The following is a 20,088-nucleotide window of genomic DNA, read 5'->3' on the forward strand; positions in this document are numbered from 1 at the left end:
TAGATGTTTTAAAGCCATCATTCCCTTGAGCCTGACATTCCCATCAGGGAATATTGGAACCCTTGTACTTTACTGATAGGAATGTAAAATGCTGAATTCTATGGTATTGAATTATATCTCTATTTAAAAAAAAAAAAAAAAAACATATTATTCTGGCTGCATACAGGGAAAGAGCATAGTTGCCCAAGACTGGGAGATTGCTGCTGTCTAGTGCAGGGATGAGTTTATGGTGCTGTGAGGCACAAGGAGATGATGTCTTTAAAAGCAGAGAAGAGGGTGCCTGGGTGGCTCAGTTGGCTAAGCTACTGCCTTTGGCTCAGGTCATGGTCCTGGAGTCCCGGGATCGAGTCCCACATCAGGCTCCCTGCTCAGCGGGGAGTCTGCTTCTCCCACTGACCTCTCTCCTCTCATGCTTTCTCTCTCTCATTCTCAAATAAATAAATAAAATCTTTGAAAAGCAGGGAAGATCTTGGGACTGAACTCATTTGGAGAGACTGGCCTTTGTTGGAAGAGGGCCACTTCTCAACTTTGAGGCAAGATAGAAGAAGGGCTGTGGACACAGGGGTGGCCATTTTAGAAGATTGGGTCTGTCTGTTGGTTTGGTCGAGAAAGAATTAGGAGCGATTATGGGCAGAGAATGCCTGGAAGCCTCAAGTGGCTGTGGGTAAGTAGGGAGCATGGCCTTGGCTTCTGGGAAGATCAGGGAACTCTGTAATAGAGTATGCAGGGAACCTGGGAAGTGGTCCTCTTGCATTGTCCCCAACACTAAGTTTCGAGTTGGAATATGGGGAAATTTGAGATATGCGTCCCATTATTATGACTCAGTAATACCAGCTACAGACTGACTTTAATGGAATGAATGTCTTATGACATCAAAGTGACAGATTAATCAAGAAAACTGGCATTGTATTTTATAATCATGGTTTAATTTTGAACAGGATGTGTGCCAATGCATTGATAAAAGGTAGAATTAATAGTTTTATGAAAAGAACACGCTTCATTTGATTGACAGAATTGCTGGGTCTCACTTGGTGCCTGCCCCATGAAGCAAGTTTTATCATTTTCACACTCATTTTATATAAAGAGGTGGAGGCTTAGGGAGTTGCCTTCTTCAAACAGCCAGAACCCAGGCCTTGGTAATTTCCCGTTCTTTCCACTATTATCCCATGAATCAAGCAGGGTACTTTTTTGTTTATTCAAATGCTCAGGGTATGTTGCCAAGGTGCCTTTTTCCAGAAAGTCTATTTTTATAGAACGTCTCTGGTACTTGCCCATTCCAGTGGTTATTTTGAATGACTTTTTTTCCCCTGTTAATAATACTAATGTTAATTATAGAAAATCCAAAAAAACATGTTTTAAAATCACTACTCAGATAACTCCTCGGAACAATTTAATGTATTTCTTTTCAGTGTCTGCCTATAAATACACACACACACACACACACACACACACAGAGTTAACCCTTGAACAACACAGGTTTCAAAGGTGCAGGTTTCCTTGTACATGGCTTTTTTACAGTCCAGTACTATAAATGTATTTTTTCTTCCTTATGAATTTCTTTCTTTTTTTTTTTTTTTAAGATTTTATTTATGAGAGAGAGGGAGAGCTCACATCTTGGGGGGTAGGTGCTGAGGGGGAGAAAGAATCCCAAGCACACTCCGCGCTGAGCAAAGAGCTTGACGCAGGGCTCGGACCCAGGACCCTGAGATCATGACCTGAGCCAAAACCAAGAGGCGCACACTCAACCAACTGAGCCACACAGGCACACCCCCTGCAAGTCTCTTAGTAACGCTTGCTTTTCTCTAGCTTACATTGTTGTAATAATATAGTATATAATTCACATGGCATATAAAACGTGATAATTGACTCATTCGTTATTGGTAAGGCTTCTGGTCAACAGTGGGCCATCAGCAGTTAAGTTTTAGGGGAGTCAAAAGTTATAGGCAGAGTACGGGCATCTGGGTGGCTCAGTGGGTTAAACTTCTGCCTTCAGCTCAGGTCATGGTCTCAGGGTCCTGGGATCAAGTCCTGCATCAGGCTCTTGGCTCAGTGGAGAGCCTGCTTCCTCCTCTCTCTCTCTGCCTGCCTCTCTGCCTACTTGTGATCTATCTCTGTCAAATAAATAAATAAATAAATTCTTAAAAAAAAAAAACAGTTATAGGCAGATTTCAATGGTGTGGGAGAAGTCGGCCCCCTTAATGCCCTCATTGTTCAGGGGTCAGCTGGATTTCTGATTGTTGTTTTACAGAATTGTGCTCCCACTATAAACAGTTTTGTGTCCTGCTTTTTTCTTTACTCTGATGTTGTGGAAAGTAGCATAGCTTAAGCATAGATTAAGGGGTGAAGGTTAGCGAGGTTCTGGAGCCGGAACGCAGTGCCCTGTTAGCTATGTGCCCTTGCGAATGCTACTTAACCTTTTTGTACCTTAGCACAAAATATGGTCTCTCCTGCGCACTCTCTGATCGCAGGCGGTCTCCAGTGTTGGGGTCAGGAACTGTTGTGTGTCTGAAACATACCCGCTCTCTCTCCCATTAGGCCAGTGGGGGTCCCTGCCTTCAGCCCATTGTCCATCATCTCTGTGTCTTCTGATCCCTTGCCCTGTGACTTTTTTTTTTTTTAAGATTTTATTTATTTATTTGACAGAGAGAGATCACAAGTAGGCACAGGGGCAGGCAGAGAGAGAGGAGGAAGCAGGCTCCCCGCTGAGCAGAGAGCCTGATGCGGGGCTCGATCCCTGGTCCCTGGGATCATGACCTGAGCCGAAGGCAGAGGCTTTAACCCACTGAGCCACCCAGGCGCCCCGCCCTGTGACTTTCTGCAAAATCCACTCCAACCAGTCATCTCCCCAGAGGCAGCCTCCTCACTGCCTGGTCTTCCCGGGACAGTCTGTGACTCTGCAAACATATCATCAGCGTGAACTTGCCATGCTGTTCCACTTACTGTATTTTCCCCGGATCCTGTTCATGGCAGCCACATATGGCCCCACCTTCTTGGTCCAGTTTGGTTTGGTTTCAAACTGCCATGTGGGGTGGGGAGGGGAAGGAGGCTTTTCAAAGGGTGCCATGAAACCTAAAAGCTGTAAAGGGAAAGTCGGTCTGTTTGGCTCCATGCAGGTTCAGAGGGTTAATCCAAGAGAGGACGCCATCAACAAAGTCAAAGGACGAAAGTGGCGCCCACGTTGAGCGAGGCTCCCATCACTGCGCGGTGGTCCTTCCGTGGCCTCCTACCTTTCTCAGCCGTGACTGCGGTGGTCCCCCTCTGACTGCAGAGTTACTTCCCGAGGTCCCAGGGCCGTCAGTCAACTGCACTGAGGGAGCAGATGAGCCTCCCTCTGACGTAGCATCAGAAGGGCACGGTGCTTACGTCATTTGTCTCATGTCATCCCGTTATGGAGGCATCTCCTCATGTCACGCCATCACCAGAAGGGCGACTGCGGTACAATCAGTTATTTTGAGAGAGGGAGCGAGCACCGTCCCATAACTTTTATTACATACAGTATACTGCTATAATCTATGAATTAAACTTCATCGTAGGTATGTGTGTATACTAGGGAAGGACAGTCGAGATGGGATGTGGTCTTATCTGAGGTGCCAGTAGCCACTGGGGTCTCGGATCGTACACCCCGTGGGTGAGGGGAAACTGCTGGGTTTCAGCCCTTCCTGTTCTCAGAGCCCGCCTCTACCCCTCCTTACTTGCTTGTCTTCTGCTCCACCCAGAAGACCAAAGTCATCAGGTGCAAGCGCTGCCCTGCCCCCCACCTGGGCCCCCGAATGTATTTGAACTCAAGCCCACCGGCTCCACCTCTGCGGTTAAAATGGAAGGCATCTCTCCTCCGATCTGAAGCTAACACCAGCTCCGCGCTTCAACCCCAACCCATCTTGCCTTAGCGGATGGCTGCTCTGTTAATTCCCGAGTCAGTAAACCAGAAACAGGGGCGCCTGGCTGGCTCAGTGGGTTAAGCGTCTGACTCTGGATTTTGGCTCAGGTTGTGATCTCAGGGTCGTGAGATCAAGCCCCGCATCAGGCTCCACATGGGGCATGGAGCCTGCTTAAGATTCTGTCTCTCTTCTCTGCCCCTCCCCTTGCGTGCTCTCTCTCTCTCTCTAAAGAAAAAAGAAAACAAGAAGCAACCTGCCCTGCATCAGCTCTGCTCCTGCCCCCTCCAGTCCATCTCCTGCTGGGTTGGACACCCCGTCAGGGTACCCACTCTGTTCTCTCTTTCCTGCCTTCCCTGCTCAGGGTCACGGTTCATGGTTCCACCGCAGCTCCCTCCTGCTTGATGTCAGCTTTCCCCCCGGCCGTCCTGGGCACTGCCCTGCACACAGTGGTCAGTGATGTGTCTAAAACTCAGACCCGCTCTCGCCCCCTGCCCCGCACCCTGCGCTGACCCCCTGCCCTCCCTTCGGCAGTCTCAGCTGCTGTAGTGGGGGGGTGGTAAGAGCAGTGTGGGAGGAGTCTCCTGGCCGGTGAGGGGCAGGCTGATCATGCAGGGCCCTCTCCTCCGTGAACCCCGTTGCCCAGCTGTCCAGATTCACCTGCCAGCTTTCCTGCATTTGGCCTTATGTCCTACCTACCCCACTTCTTCCAAGAACACGCTTAGTGTCCTGCTTCACCACCCTGGCTACTTTCCGAGTCATTTCAACGCTCAGCTCGGGCTTCATTGCTCCTCTGCCTCCCTGTAGGTGATATCCCGCCCTCCCCACCCCCAGCAATGCTAGCATCCTACACGACCCAAGTGGTTTGCTGAGCAGTCTGGTGGTCTGGCTGCTCCCCCCACCCCGGCCCCCAGGAAGCTAGTCTCCGTGGTTATCCGCCTCTGTAAGATGTGGAGCCCCAGCTCTGGGTCACAGCAGCGAATTCTGCGGCAGTGGGAAAGGTCCCCCTTCCTTCCTTTTTTATCCCCTGAGTAGGCGCCATGCCCAGCATGAAGCCCAACACGGGACTTGAACTCAGGACCCTGAGATCAAGACCTGAGCTGAGATCAAGAATTGGACACTCAGGGCACCTGAGTGGCTCAGCTGGTTAAGCTTCTCCCTCTCCCTCTCCCCCTCCCCCAGCTCATGCTCTCTCTCTCTCTCTCTCTCTCACATAAATCAATAAAATCTTAAAAAAAAAAAAAAAAAAAAAAAGGATCCATGTATGGTTTACCTCCCCACCTCGCTATGAGTGCTTTGAGAGCAAGGATGGTGTCTTGGTCTTCACGTGACCTGGCGCATCCCTGGCGCGAGCTGAAGAGGAGCCTGGCAGAGCACGGCCGGAGGTGAATGTTTTCTTGGTCACTGTACTGGAACAGATGGGTCCCAGGACAGCTTATGAGATGTCATGAGGATACGTGTAAATTCCTGGAGTGGCGTCCAGGATACCAGGCATGCACGTGCTGGGTGGACAGCCGCGGCAGGGTGGCACCTTGTGTGCAAAGCGGGGTGCTCGCTGCAGAAGCCCCCCGCATGGAGTGGCCGGCGTGCAGGGGCTGCTGGGGTTGTGTCCTGCACCCTGGCCTTGTCGTCCGCATTCTCTCCGGTGTCTTCAGTAATTCCCCTATTTATTTGAGAGAGAGAGAGAGAGCGTGGAGGGTGGGGGGCAGAGGCAGAGGGAGAAGCTGGCTCTCCGCCGAGCGGGGAGCCTGATGCGGGGCTCGATCCCAGGACCCCGGGATCTAGAGCTGAGCCAAAGGCAGACACTTAACCGACTGAGCCACCCAGGTGCCCCTCCTTTGACACTCTTGAAAGAAGAGTTGATACTCACCACCTCCCCTCCTCACCAGTCACCCCTCACCATGCAAAAACCCCTTCCCCACCTTCCCTTCTGGAACACCACTCTGTGGCCGATCTTCCGTCCTCTCCCGGGTTACCTGAGCCTCTCGGAAAAGGTGGAGACCCTCCCGCACAAGCCCCTTCTGCGTTGCTGGTTTTTTCCCCGACTTCCTTGGATACACCCCTTTCTCTCCCCCGCTCCCCTGACTGTGCCTCACCTCACCCCTGTTCCCTTGAGCCTCATGACCCCACCCCTCCTCAGAGATGTCAAGCAAACATGCCTGTCTCTCCTGCAACGAACATGTATAAGTCTTCCCCAACCTTAAACACGGCACCGCCTCCTGGAGGTTTTTTCCAGCCCCTTAGGAACTCCCGGTGACTTGGCCACCAGCCTCTTCCGAAGACAGAGCCACCTCCCTGCCTTCCCATTGCCTCCTGTCCCCTGTTGCTCCGTGTCACACAGTCTGATCTAGACCTGAGTTACCCTGCTGCATCTGCCCCCCCCCCCCTGGTACCCGAGACCTCACTGGAGCCTTCCTGCCTTCCCTGCCCCCCTCCTGTCCTCCAGCACCTCCCTGTGGCATTCAGCCAACGCCTCCTCCTTGTAGGGGCATCCAGAGTCCCCATTTCTCCCCGCCCCATTGAATTCTGTGCTTTCTTGGGTCCCTGCATGGACCGCACCTCCCATTCCACATGGAGGCTTTCCCCGGGCTCTGACTTTGGTCTTCTCTCTTCCCCGATACTGATCATAACCAAGGAGGTGGGACACGGATGCCAAGGAGACTTGGATGTTGGGGAAGCTCTCTGTGCCGGCTTTTGCTGTTGTTGTTTTGGTAAATGGCATAAGAGATTCCTCAGGGCACAACAGAAAGGGTTGGGAGGAGGTCAGCAGACCACACGTTGGTTTTGCTTTTCCTGGACTTGATGCAAACCTTCTCTGTTTTCATGGTCTTCTGCTTATCATCTCGACCTGTTGTGCCCTCTCCATGCTTTTGACCTCTGTCGTGTTTCTGTTATCCATCAACTACAGCATTTTAGATTTTATTTATGTATTTGACAGACAGAGATCACAAGCAGGCAGAGAGGCAAGCAGAGAGAGAGGAAGGGAAGCAGGCTCCCCGCCGAGCAGAGAGCCGGATGTGAGGCTGGATCCCAGGACCCTGAGATCATGACCTGAGCCAAAGGCAGAGGCTTTAACCCACGGAGCCACCCATGCGCCCCCATCAGATATAGCATTTTACCACGTACTGTAGTTTATGCACTTCCCCAGTCCACTCAGGCTGTCTTGAGGTCAGGACTTGGCTCCCTTTACATCCTTGGGAGCACCTAATAGAGATTCTTGCTTATAGTGGGTACCGGTAAGAGCTTCCCCAGGAATGTCAGCTAATGGGGGGAGCATGACTCTTAGATCATTCTCGTGTTGGCCTTGCCCTTGATCCTTGCTAGCTGCATGACCCTGGGCGCACGGCTTACCTTCCCCCCACCCCCTTAATGTTCTGCATTGATTTTATTTTTTAATTTTTTATTTTTTCTTATTAAGTTTTCAATTTTAATTCCAGTGTAGTTAACATACAGTGTTTTTTTCATTTGTTTGCTTTCGGTTTGTTTTTTTTTTAAGAGAGAGCGAGCACACGCATGTGCACGCAAGTGGAGGGGGCAGAGGGAGAGAGAGACTCTTAAGCAGGTTCCATACCCAGAGTGGAGCCCAAAACAGGGCTCGTTCCGACAACCCTGAGATCATGACCGGAGCTGAAATCAACAGTCAGTCGCTGAAGCGTCCAAGCCACCCAAGCACCAACATAGTGTTATGTTAGTTTCACATATACAATATAGCGATTTGACAATTGTATACTTTATCCAGCGCTCATCCCGATTAAGTGTCTTCCTTAACCATTCATTTACTTCACCCCTCCCCTCCCCCACTCCCCGCTGGTAACCATGAGTGTGTTCTCTGTAGTTACGAGTCTGTTTCTTGGTCTCTGTCTCTGTCTCTCTCTCCTTTTCCTTTGCTCATTTGTTTTGTTTCTTAAATGCCACACGAGTGAAATCATATTTGCACGTGTCTTTCTCTGACTGACTCATTTCACTCAGCATTATATCTAGCTCTATCCATGTCGTTGCAGACGGCAAGATTTCATCCCATTTCGTGGTTGAATACTAGTCCATTTATCAACCTTTATCTGTTCCTCTCTCAGTGGACACTTGAGCTGATTTGGCGCCACCTAATTTGGCGATTGTAACAATGCTGCTATAAACATAGGGATGCGTGAATTTTGAATTAGTTTTTGCATTTTGAATTAGTGTTTTTGTATTTTGGGGGGGGGATACCCACTAGTGTGATTGCTGGATGGTCATGTAGTTCTATTTCTAAGTTTTTGAGGAACCTCCAAACTGTCTACGGTGTCTACACCAGTTTGCATTCCCTCCAACAGCCCAAGAGGATTCCTTCCTCTCTCTCCACATCCTCGCCAACACCTGTTGTTTCTTGCGCTGTTGATTTTAGCCATTCTGACAGGTGTGAGGCGATAGCTCTTCATGGTTTTGCCTCTCTCTCTCAAATAAATAAATAAATAAATAAATACAATCTTTAGAAAAAGAAAGAAAGAGGCCCAAGATCTCCTCTTACCTTGCTTTTGAATTCACCACCCCCCACTGCCGCCACCATATTCTCGCTGTCCTGGAGCCCAGCAGAACCTGCCACATGGTGAAGGTTGGCATGGTTGGCTGGGTGGCTGGACAGATGGGCCAATGACCACTGGAAGATCGAGCTTTTCCCTGACTGTGTAACAGGATAGCGAGAAGTGGTGTGTTGTTGTGGGAAGAGCCTGCGGCCATATTTGGTGACCAGCCCTGATGAGAGACGTGAGATCTTTTTTTTTTTTTTTAAGATTTTATTTATTTATCACAGAGAGGGGGGGGGGAGCGAGCACAGGCAGACAGAATGGCAGGCAGAGGCAGAGGGAGAAGCAGGCTCCTTGCTCGGCAAGGAGCCCGATGGACTCGATCCCAGGACGCTGGGATCATGACCTGAGCCGAAGGCAGCTGCTTAACCAACTGAGCCACCCAGGCGTCCCGTGAGTTCTGTTTCTTAGACGAGCCCTTCACTTCTGTCTATCCCATTCAGCTCATCTGCAAAAGGCGATTACACTCCTAGTGCAGAGTGCTGACATCTGAAATACGACGGGAAAGCCCTTTGGTCGAGCCAAAGGTACCCACCTGCATTAGGCACCACAGTCCCCTGAGAGCCCCAGGACTCCGATTAGCGCCAGGCACACGGGTGAAAGGATTTCTTACACCGGTCGTTCCCAAGGTCAGCCACTCGTACTTGAGTGTCTGCCCTGTGCCAGGTACTGTTCCAGAGGCCAGGATTCAGCTGCGAACAAGAGACGAAAAAGCCGTGGCCTCATCCGTCGTCATGGTCCAAGAACAAGTCCCAAGAGCCCTAACTCCCCATTCTTTTTGGCATTGACTCTAGACTTTTTAAAAATACAGCAAGAAATTCTGCTGGAGACCTTGTATTTTAAGGCTGTATCTCCAGCTTTGAGGAGAAAAGTGATTTTAAAGTGAAGAATGAGGAATGGGCCGGGTATTTGGCAAGTCAAACAGCTTGAAACTTCATGAGGGGAGCTGTTTCGGGGGGTTTCTGTGTGAAGGGAGGAGAAAGAAGATTCTAGATATTTGCATCCCCAATACTGATGCCCCCCCCCCATTGTGCTTCCGTGGCCTCCATGCCTCTTCTTGTAGGAGCTCACAGCAGGGGAGACTATCCCCAGGCTCTGTGCAACACCAGATCTAACTGGGAACAATGCCAGGTGATGCCTTGTCCCCACTTGGTCCCCACTGGGAGAGAGAAGTCTGCTTATCTGGTGTAGGGAGTGGGCCCTGCTCCCCAGGATCTCCAAGGTGGCCCAAGAGCTCATGGTCACAGAGCACACATCCAGGGCACTGCAATCAATCATCCCAGTTAATCTGTCCACAAGCCTTGGTCCTCTCCAGAAGACAGACTCAGAGAGGGAAAGGCCCTCGTCTAGGACACACAGCTATGCGTGGTCTAAGGTCGAATCCTTGTTCTTACCAGGAGGCTAGTGGAACCGGATCCTAGGGGCCGGGCAAGGAGAGGAACAGCAAGGTTGATGGGGTAGGAACTGGCAAGAGACCCTATGAAACAGATCCTGTGAGATCCATATGGACAGGTTTATTTTTTATTGGTAAACTTGGCAATAAAGGGAACTTTCTGCAGCCCAGAAAATGTCATGGGCATTCGTAGCTTACTAACTACTGTCTCGTGTTCTTTTCCATTTGATCCTTAATAACAAACTCTTGTGAGAGGAATGACTTTATACCCATTTTATGAAAAGAGAAACAGAGGCTCACAGAGTGTGATGCCTTCGGTTGCACTTTGAGTGTGGGTGCGGGAGTCTGATGGTTGTGGGAATAGCCTTATCAATCAAGTGCTTCATTGCCACTGGGGTTCTGAAAACAGAGGTGACCCCTGCCCAGGGGAGGAGCAGAATTCCCCAGCTTCACGAGGTCATGGCTGGTTTTTCCTAAACCTTTATTACTCAAATCACTGATTCTAGCAAATGCACATGACGTAGATGTTATTTGGCATGAAATAAGCTTTGCCTCCTTACTGTCGCCGTTTATTTAAAGTGGTCACTTCTAGTATTTAGCAATGGCAGAATTTTCCCTATGTATATGCTTTAAGAGCCTCACCTGAAGTTTGGAAGAGCTGGTCCTGAGCTGGGCTTGGAACGAGACCAGGTTCCTGCCCTCAAAGGGTCAGCCTGCCCAAGGAGTCCCACGGGAGCTAGAGATGTGCACGAAATGCTGTGGGGAGCCTAACCCTTCACAGATGAGGTGGTGTGTGTGTGTGTGTGTGTGTGTGTGTGTGTGTGTGTGTGCATGCATGCATGTGTGTGTCTGCTAGGGAGAGAGAAACACAAAGGATGGAGGCAGCTCATGCAAAGGCCCTGTGGCAGGAGCGATGTGGGGTGAGGCTGGGGTGGGTGACAGGCCCTTGAGAGTCACCCCTGCCACCCTGAAAGCTGTGGGTGGGGAGTTTTAAGTGGGGGTGGCCTGCCTGTGTTTCTGAATGATCCCTGAGGTGGCTGGCAGGGAGTGTGGGGGAGAGGAGACAGCTCCCCCCAGCAGGTTGCCACCCAAGACTGAGATGCCATGACAGAAGTGGACCGTAGTTCCGAGGTCCCTGCTGGGGCCTGCTGGGTGCTCAGCCTTGGAGGACTTCAGAGAAGGAGCAGCCCTTGAAGGGGGCAAACAGGTGGGAAACAGTAGGGTTTCACTCTTGAAACCCCCTACCTGACTTGGTCCAGGTACACAGGGCTGGCAGGCAGTGAGGACCATGGGAATTCTGACTCTGATCTTGGTGCCCCCCTGCCCCGCAAGGGTCCTGCTGAGTCTGCTTGGAACACCTATGTCTGTCACTTGCTGAAAGAGTGTGTCCCCAGCCTCCTACACCTTCTGCCGCCCACCCCAACCCCTCCTTGGTGTTCCCTGGACACCTGCAGCCTCTTCTCAAGCAGGTAATCACTACATCATCTTGGAATGATGTGAGGGGTAAGACCTTGATTTATGTGTCTCAGTAGTCACAGCACAGCCTGGTGTCCTGTCCACCGCAGACACTCAGTAAAGCCTTACTGGTTGGAACGAGAAGGGAGCAGTCGATAAAGTCTGGGTTAACGTAAAGGGGTAATCGAGGACAGAACGAGCAGCCCGGGAAGCAGGGGGTGTTGGGGAAGGGCAGGCCAAGGGTGGCCCATGCAAAGAAGGGTGACCGTTGACAGAGGCAGATCCTAGAAGGGTCTGGATCTGCTTTGGGGAGTAACCAGAGAAACGGAACATTATAGATACAGATATATTGCTGTCAGTGTGTGTGTGTGTGTGTGTGTGTGTGACACCCACATATATATGGAGAGAGAGACGGTGGGAGGGAGGGGGACGGAGAGAGAAGGAAATCCTGATTTATTATAAGAAATTGGCTCATGCTGGCATTGTAAGCTGGAGACCCTAGGAAAGGCAGTAGTGCAACTCAGTCTGAGTGGGGAAGCCTGAGAACCAGGGGAGCCAGTGGTGCAAATCCCAGTCCAGTGGGGAGGAGAAGACCAGTGTCCCGGCTCAACGGTCAGGCTGAAAAAAAGAACAGAATTCTCCGGTCCTTCCCCTTGGTGTTCTGTTCAGGCCCTCAACATTGGACAGTGTCCGCCCACATCACAGAGGGCCGCTTTCTTTACTCTGTCCACCAAGTTAAAGGCCAGTCACATCCACAGACATCTCCAGAAATCACGGTTCGTCAGATCTCCGGATACCCTGGGACCCAGTCAAGGTGAGACCTAGATTAGCCGTCATACAAGGACAGGTCATTCCAGAGTCAACTAATAGTACCAGGCACCTGCTGGAAGCCACGCTGTGGGCTTCCTGTTCCGTCAGCCCCCAACCCCCCACCAGGAGTGCTTATTGCCCTGTTTGCAGGAGGAGAAACTGAGTCACAGCATCCACATCTAAACAGAGGCAAAACCTCTTGGATGCCCGTCCTTGGCAGGCATTAGGCTGTGAATACAGATTTCTCTGTTTGCCTCTTTCCCACCTCAGGCCTTCTGAGGCTTTTAGCTTCGTGCTCTACCCTACCCTGAGGGGTGTGTGTGTGTGTGTGTGTGTGTGTATTTATGCATATTTTTAGAGAGAGAGAATGAGAGCAAGGGGGAAGGGGCAGAGGGAGAGGGAGAGAATCTTTTTTTTTTTTTTTTTTTTTTTAAGATTTTTATTTATTTGACAGAGAGAGATCACAAGCAGGCAGAGAGGCAGGCAGAGAGAGAGGAAGGGAAGCAGGCTCCCTGCTGAGCAGAGAGCCTCATGCGGGACTCGATCCCAGGACCTGGAGATCATGACCTGAGCCGAAGGCAGTGGCTTAACCCACTGAGCCACCCAGGTGCCCCAGAGGGAGAGAATCTTAAGCAGGTTCCACATCCAGCATGGAGCCAGATGTGGGGCTGGATCTCAGGACGCAGAGATCATAACCTGAGCTGAAATCAGGAGTCAGATGCTTAACTGACTGAGCCGCCCAGGTGCCCCTGCCCCGAGTGTAATTCTAAGCGATCATTGTTACCGACAGTGAGAATGATCGTGTCCCGGCTTTCACAGAAGTGATCGCGGACTCTCACGTAACACAGGGTATGCCAGGCAGTCTTCTAAGTGTTCCGTGTGCATTGACCAGCTTCCCTCTGTAGATGGGGGAAACTGAGGCCCTGAGAGGTTGAGTGACTTGCCCCACGCCACACCTAACCGGGGTTCCAAGCCCAGACAGAGTCTCATCTGACCTCCACAGTGATCTGCCCTAGGCCATCTAGCAAGAAAAAGCTGGAGGTTGAACTTGGGGATTCGGATTGAAAAGCCTCTCCTCAGTCAGGCTCCGGACTCTGCCTCCAGAATCCTGGGAGATATTTGCCAGGAGGGGGTGTCCTTGCAGACCCTCCCATGCTCCCACCCACCTGCTCCCAGGTGCCCCCAGCCCCGTCCTCCTATGCAAGCAGCTGCCTCCTGCCCAGTGGTTTTTGTGCAGAGCCCATGTCCTGGCTCTTACAAAGAAATGCGTGGAATGAATAAGCATCTAAAAATAACTCGGCATCGATTCTTTTAGAGGGGGGCGGCGGAGGACTGTGTTTTCTTTTCTCTCCTCTCTTCTCCCTCCCTCTTCCCCCAAGGCCCAGAAATTGCTGCTGGTTAACAGCTGAGCCAGGCTGGCTTCCTGTAAGGCTGTAATAACATGGAATTCGCCCGGCGGCCGCCGCCTCCAGCACGGAAGGGCCAGCCCGCGGTCACTATAGACATCTCTGGGTTGCTCCCTCTGGCCCTGATCTATGGCTCTGGGACACGTCTTTGCTCATTAGATACCTGGGCAGAGACGGATTCCTGGACTGGTCCTCCTGGGGAGGGGCAAGCGGGAGAGGCTGACAACTTCTGGGCTGGCCCATTTGAGGGTGCCCGAAATTGCTGCCTCCAGGCAGGAGCAGGGCAGGCAGGGGCAGAGTGCCCTGGCAGCCCCGGCCTCCTGAGTAGAGGTTTCCAGGCCAGTCTGCTGACTCAGGGACTTGGCTGAGTGGCTCGCATCTGTCTCGGTGTCTTCAGCGGGCCCCCTCAACCCTGCCAGCCACCGTAGCCTGCCTGGAGACGCTGTAAAAAATCTAGCAGATCTTTGCTGCCCGGGAATCCACCTGCTAAAAGTGGCATCCTGAGGCCAGGCCATTACCTTGCAGGATGGAAGTCCGTTCTGGGCAGTGTGCTAGGCTTCTCTGCATTGCTCAGCCTGTCTCCTGTCCTGATGGGCACAAGAGACTCTGCAGGGACTGCAGGAGCCGTTCCCCCGCCCAGCCTCTGACCCACACCGGGTCCTCACCCTGAGCTCGCTCAGTCCTGCTGGAGCTCCAGGGTACATGCTTGGCTCTGAGTACGGCGGCTGTCTGCCTTTCTGCTGCGTGCATGTGAGCCTGTGTTCTAGCTGGGGCTCCCTCTTCCTTCCCTGTGTATCTGCTCAGGGAGATAGCCCTGACTCTGATGGGTCCAGAACACAGCTGGCTTCTTCCTCTCTCCCCTCTTGGTCCCTCTCCCACATGCGGTCAGCCTGCTGTCCTGTCCTCCTGCAGGGGCCGTGCCTGATCATCCCCAGCCTCCAGGCTCCCTTCCGGGCTCTGTCCACACACTGCCTTTCTAGAACACCCCCACCTCAGGCGTGGGGAAGTACCTGTCTGCCAGACAGCAGGGGCCCGGAGCAGCTTGGCACTGCCCGGCCCATCTCGTCCCCCTGAAATGCCTGAAAACTCCGAGGACCCTTCTGGTTTCGTCTGTTTGAAACTGCTGGCTGCCCACTGGCGCGCCCATGACATGTACCTGTTCCTCTGGAGAGAAGCCCCTTTCTGGGATGGCTGAGGCCATGCAGCAGCTGGAGCCCTAAAGGGAGCCACTGGTAGGCAGGACTAGAAAGAAAATTCTAGAGTTTGAGATCTGTGGGAGATAAAACCTGGACTAAGCCACAGGGGTTCATGTACACTTTGTGTCATAGTGAGAGGGGCACCCTAGACCTCTGGCTCTTCTTCTTAGGAAAACCCTGGCCCTTCCCCTGCCTGCCGAGGAGGATACATTTTCCAGGCGCTTTCCGTGGTGGGCGGCACTCCCAAGCTCCTGAGTGTGTCCCTTGGCCCTGGAGGGGGCTTGGTGAGTGCAGAGCTCTGCCAGTGCTAAGTGACCATTCATGCCTCATCTCATTACTCATTTATGCCGCAGGTCCCCGGGGCAGCCCTGACATCCCCAGCTGGAGCCTGGAGACTGCCCTGGGGGAGACACCTCCCAGCCAGTGAAGGGGCTCCACTGGCCTTAGTCCTAGAAGGCTTATGGACTGCCCTGACAGGCAGTGGACAATGATCTGAGCTTTGCCATGCCCAAGGAGTTTGCTCTGGGAAGGTGGGCCGTGGATACAGAGTCAGCAGTAGACGACCTGCCGTGGTCATGTCCCTAGGACCTTGGAAAGTCACCAGCCTCTCTGTAGCTCAGCATCCACGTTGGGGAGGAAGAGACAGGACAAGGCAGAGCATCTGGTCTGGTGCCTGGCACATTTCGGGTGAGTTCCATGGTCCTGTGTACCCTGTGATGGGCAGAGCGCCGCACAGATGCTTCTGAGGTTTAATGCAGCCTCGAGCCCGCATTCCCTGAGACCCCGCATTCCCTGAGACCCCGCTTCAGTAACGAGGGCTTTACTGAGTGGCTGCGGGAAGGCCAGGCCCTTGCAGGGATCTGGTGGCTCCGTGCCTGCTCAGCGCTCCTCATGGGGCTTTATGAAGCTTAACACCCAGGCTCCCCGTTTGGGCCACCTTGTGAAGACCAACACAAGGGGTTCCTGGAAAATGCATTTTGCGCACTGATCGCAAATAGCTAAGATTCTGTATAAAATTAGAGGTGTGCTCCGAGTGCTCAAGGCTTACCAGTGGTTCCAGGTGAAAGGTTTGGGCAGGAACCTGTTGAAATGGAAGCTGACCTTCAGCATCCCTGGAGGAGGTGAGGGTTTGAGTCTCTGCATGGCCGTTCACTCCCCTTTCCAGCACTTTCTTAACCCATGGGTCCCCACCTGCATTCTCTCCTGGTCTTCGATTTCGTCTCATCCCCCTGTGGCTCTGGGATTTTTCCCGGTCGTGCTCTCAAATCTCAATCATTGCTTACAGCTCCGCCCCCCCCCCCCCCCAAGTTGCAGTCATGCCCCTTCCGCCTGGTGCCTTGCCGTCAGTATGTATTGGAACCGTAGTTTCAGAAATTGGAATACCTGGGACCATGCGAGGTGTCTCTAACATATAGGCCTGTTCTGTGTGTTGATGGTGAAATCCGTCCAGGGGAAATGTTGATATGACTTTAAGGAGTCATTTCTGGGAGCCCCCCCCCCCCCCCGCATATACCCACAGCGGAGACACCTGGAACATAGCAGCACGCAGGTGCAGGTGCGGAGAGGGGGGGACAGGGACTGGGGGCCAAGAGGCAGCAGGCAGGGCCCACATTTGAATGACAGGTGCCCAGTGCCCTACTCTGGGAATTTAGGGCAAGTCACTTTGCGGAAGGCAGGGGAATTCGCTGTACTCACAGCTGAGTCACAAGGCTTTGGGATGAAGAAAAGCCTGTAAATAAAAACACATACTAATAATCGCATAGTTTAAACTGCCTGCCCATCCTGGTGAGGGCAGATATCCTACAGGTGGGGCAGGGCCAGGGGTCGGGGATGCCCAGGGGTTGGGGACGCCCAAGAGCGGGGCTCCCTGTGGAATTCTCTGCCCACCCTCTGCCCTGACCCCACTGGCTGTTAGCTGTGGCACCCTGGGGAAGCCGCCTGACCTCTCTGGGCCCCCCTCTCTTCCCTGTAAAGTAAGGACAATAGCAGAACACTTCGTATCCATGGTTGTTTAGAGACTAAAGAAACAGTACTTGCTGTCATGCCTGGCACGTTAAGAACTCAGTAGTGTTCTCTGTGGTTACATTTATTCTCCACACGACACACTCCCCCCCCCCCCCAACCACCCACAGCGCCCACCTGCCGACTTGTCACCCGAAACTCTACCTTCAGATACTTAGATCCACTCTAGACCTAGGAATGCTTGTGTTTAAGGATTTTTTTTTTTTTCTTTTTCAAGTTGTACGTGTGGTTATATCCCCGCATAGAGAGGCAGTGGAGGGCTTTTCCCACTGGAGTCAGGGTGACGCGTTGACAAGGCCACATTCCGCTCAAGGAGACCCAGGTGGGGGGCGCCTAGGCGGCTCAGTCATTAAGCATCTGCCTTGGGCTCAGGTCATGATCCCAGCGTCCTGGGATTGAGTCTGACATCAGGCTCCCTGCTGGGGGCGGGGCGGCTTCTCCCTCTCCCACTCGCCCTGCTTGTGTTCCCTCTCTTGCTGTGTCTCTCTCTGTCAAATAATTGAAAAATTTTTTTAAAGATTTTACTCACTTATTTGACAGCGATCACAAGTCGGCAGAGAGGCAGGCAGAGAGAGAGGGGGAGGCAGGCTCCGTGCTGAGCAGAGAGCCTGATGCGGGGCCCGATTCCAGGACAGGGAGATCATGACCTGAGCTGAAGGCAGAGGCTTTAACCCACTGAGCCACCCAGGTGCCCCAAATAATTAAAATCTTTAAAAAAAAAAAAAAAAAAAAAAGGAGACCCGGGTGGGAGCCCTGGCAGTGGAGCCACCAGGCTGGAAGTCCTGCTGGGTCACCTGCTCTGACCGAGGCTCACTTGCCGCAGCTCCCAGGGGAGGAGGAGTGGGAACCACTGAGCTGTTGGCCGAGGCTGGTGTCCTTTCTGCTCAGCAGGGGTAGCTCAGGAACTGCAGTGCCTTATTTTTTTTTTCCCCCAGAAACCTCTTTATTTACTCTCCTTTTAATCGGGATGACTACTGATACCCTTGGCTTTTTATCCTTTTCTTCTTTTGACTTAAGCATTAAAAAAAATCCAGAACTTTTTAGGAACTAGGCGCCAAGTAAATGGAGGGAATGACTGTTTGGGGACGAGCTGGGGCCAGCCCCCCCATGCCCTGCGGGCCTTCTATGCACCAGATTGCTTAATCTCACACCAATCCTGGAAGGTATCTGTAAGCCCTGTTTTTCAGGTAAGAAAACAAACATGCAGAGAGATTAGGGAAATTACCCATATCCAGAAAGTAATCGAGCCAGAATTCAGCCCGAAGCCTGTCTGACTCCAGAGTCTACATTTCCTTCTGTAATATCCACTGTTATGCAAATAATGTGTTTTTTTTTTTTAAGATTTTATTTATTTGACAGAGAGAGAGAGATCACAAGTAGGCAGAGAGGCAGGCAGAGAGAGATGGGGAAGCAGGCTCCCTGCTGAGCAGAGAGCCCAATGTGGGGCCCTGATCCCAGGACCCTGAGATCATGACCCAAGCCGAAGGCAGAGGCTTAACCCACTGAGCCACCCAGGCGCCCCTATGCAAATAATAGTATGTCAGGACATCCCCCTTATAAAATACTGAAACACCATCCGCAAAGCTAATGAACCTTTGGACCCCCCCTCCCCGTCTCAGTGCCTTCCTCCGGGATCAGTGGCAGACTGTCTCTGCAAAGCCTCACCTGCAAGACAGGTGTTGTCATAACACCTGTTCCATCTGCCTTTCCGGATGGTTTAAAGGATCCGACGGGAGAAGGGACAAAAAGGCATTCTCTGAACGTCGCCGCCCTCTGCAGCTGCTGCACAGTAACAGACGTTCTCGAAGGCTCTTTTGGAGGGAAGATTGTTTGATTGAAATCTCCCTCATTCCTGGGAATCCCGCCCTGGGATTCGCAGACCTGGGCCTGGAAGTGTGGTACGGATTTGTAGGGCTGGGCTGCAGAACCGCAGCTTCCCAGTAGGTGTCACCCTCGACCAGGACTCATCCGCCGCACCTTTGGGGGCCCGCGTGGTACTTTTTATTGTTTAAGGTGAAGCCGTGATACGGGAATTGAAAGTCTGGCGAGAGGCAGGGCGGGACGAAAGGCCAGTGAGGCCCAGCCCCTGCCCGAGGAAGCTCACATGGGGAGCACGGAGAGCCCAGGGGAGGGACCGTCCCTTCCCAGGATGATTCAGGCTATGCACAGGGGCTGTCCATTGTAGGACGGGTGACCAGCTGTGCCTGGATGGGTCAGGGATGGCATCACAGAGATGGTGACAGCTGAGATGGGTCCTGAAGGACGCGAGCAAGAATCTTCTAAGCTGAGAACATGGGAAGGGCATTCCAGCAGCGTCCTGAGCCCGTGCGAGCAGTTCGATGGGTCAGGACTTAACTGATGGGCGGGGCGGAGGAGGAGGAGCCCGATTAGTAGGGACCCTGAGTGCCAAATGACCTATGGAGAGGTTTGCCCCCCCCCCCCCCCACATCCAAGCTGCGGTTAGATGTGTGGAAGAGGTAGCGGAGCGGAAGAGCCTGGAGGCAGGGAGGCCAGTTAGGGGGCTGCTGTTGCCCAGTGCGGGAGCCGTCAGGTATGGGACGGGAAGACCCAGACTGGAAGCTGTTTGCAGGAAAGCATCGCATGGATGTCGAATCCAGATAGATGGTGGTGGGGGTTGTCAATGGAGGAACAAGGCTGACTTCGAAGTTTCTAGCTTACACAGCAAAGTGTGAGGCAGAACCACCAAGGAGACAGAAAATGGGAAAGCAGAGGGAAAGAAGAATATATCTTTAGACTCCTTGAGTGTGAGATGCTTGGGAGACTGAGGCCCCCTCCCACCCCCTATCCTTGCCCCCCGGGGTAGAGGTGCTGAGTCAGCAGCTGGATGCGGTGGCCTGGGAGCTGGTAGAGACAGAATAGAGTAGCCGCTGAGGGTCCCAGCATTCTTCTGAACCCGCTGTTTTCCTCCCTCTCTCCCTTCCTTCCTTTCTTTAAAGGTTTTGTTTATTTATTTGAAAGAGAAGATGGGGAGAGAGAGCACAGGGCGAAAAAGGGAAGCAGGCTCCCCGCTGAGCAGAGAACCTGATGTGGGGCTCGATCCCAGGACCCTGAGATCGTGACCCGAGTTGAAGGCAGACGCTTAACCGAATGAGCCACCCAGGCGCCCCTCTCTTTCGGTCCAGTTTACTCAAAAGAGGCTCCCCCAGGGGCGCCTGGGTGGCTCAGTGGGTTGAGCCGCTGCCTTCGGCTCAGGTCATGATCTCAGGGTCCTGGGATCGAGTCCCGCATCGGGCTCTCTGCTCAGCAGGGAGCCTGCTTCCTTCTCTCTCTCTGCCTGCCTCTCAATGTACTTGTAATTTCTCTCTGTCAAATAAATAAATAAAATCTTTAAAAAAAAAAAAAAAAAAAAAA

The 20,088-nt window shown here is 52.4% G+C and overlaps 1 protein-coding gene and 1 long non-coding RNA gene across 2 annotated transcripts in view; one reads left to right on the forward strand and one right to left on the reverse strand.

Moving 5' to 3' along the window:
* Nucleotides 1-20,088, forward strand: part of HIP1 (huntingtin interacting protein 1) — a 139,759-nt gene that overhangs the window by 38,298 nt on the left and 81,373 nt on the right. The window lies entirely within an intron of this gene.
* LOC131819669 (uncharacterized) lies at nt 7,711-19,865 on the reverse strand. The gene is made up of 3 exons (XR_009349278.1): nt 18,382-19,865; nt 8,970-9,126; nt 7,711-8,882 (listed from the first exon to the last, which is right to left on the reverse strand). It is a non-coding gene; the product is annotated as an uncharacterized LOC131819669 (long non-coding RNA).

The sequence above is a fragment of the Mustela lutreola genome, chromosome 17 (genome assembly GCF_030435805.1).
Source record: "Mustela lutreola isolate mMusLut2 chromosome 17, mMusLut2.pri, whole genome shotgun sequence".
NCBI classification, from domain to species: domain Eukaryota; kingdom Metazoa; phylum Chordata; class Mammalia; order Carnivora; family Mustelidae; genus Mustela; species Mustela lutreola.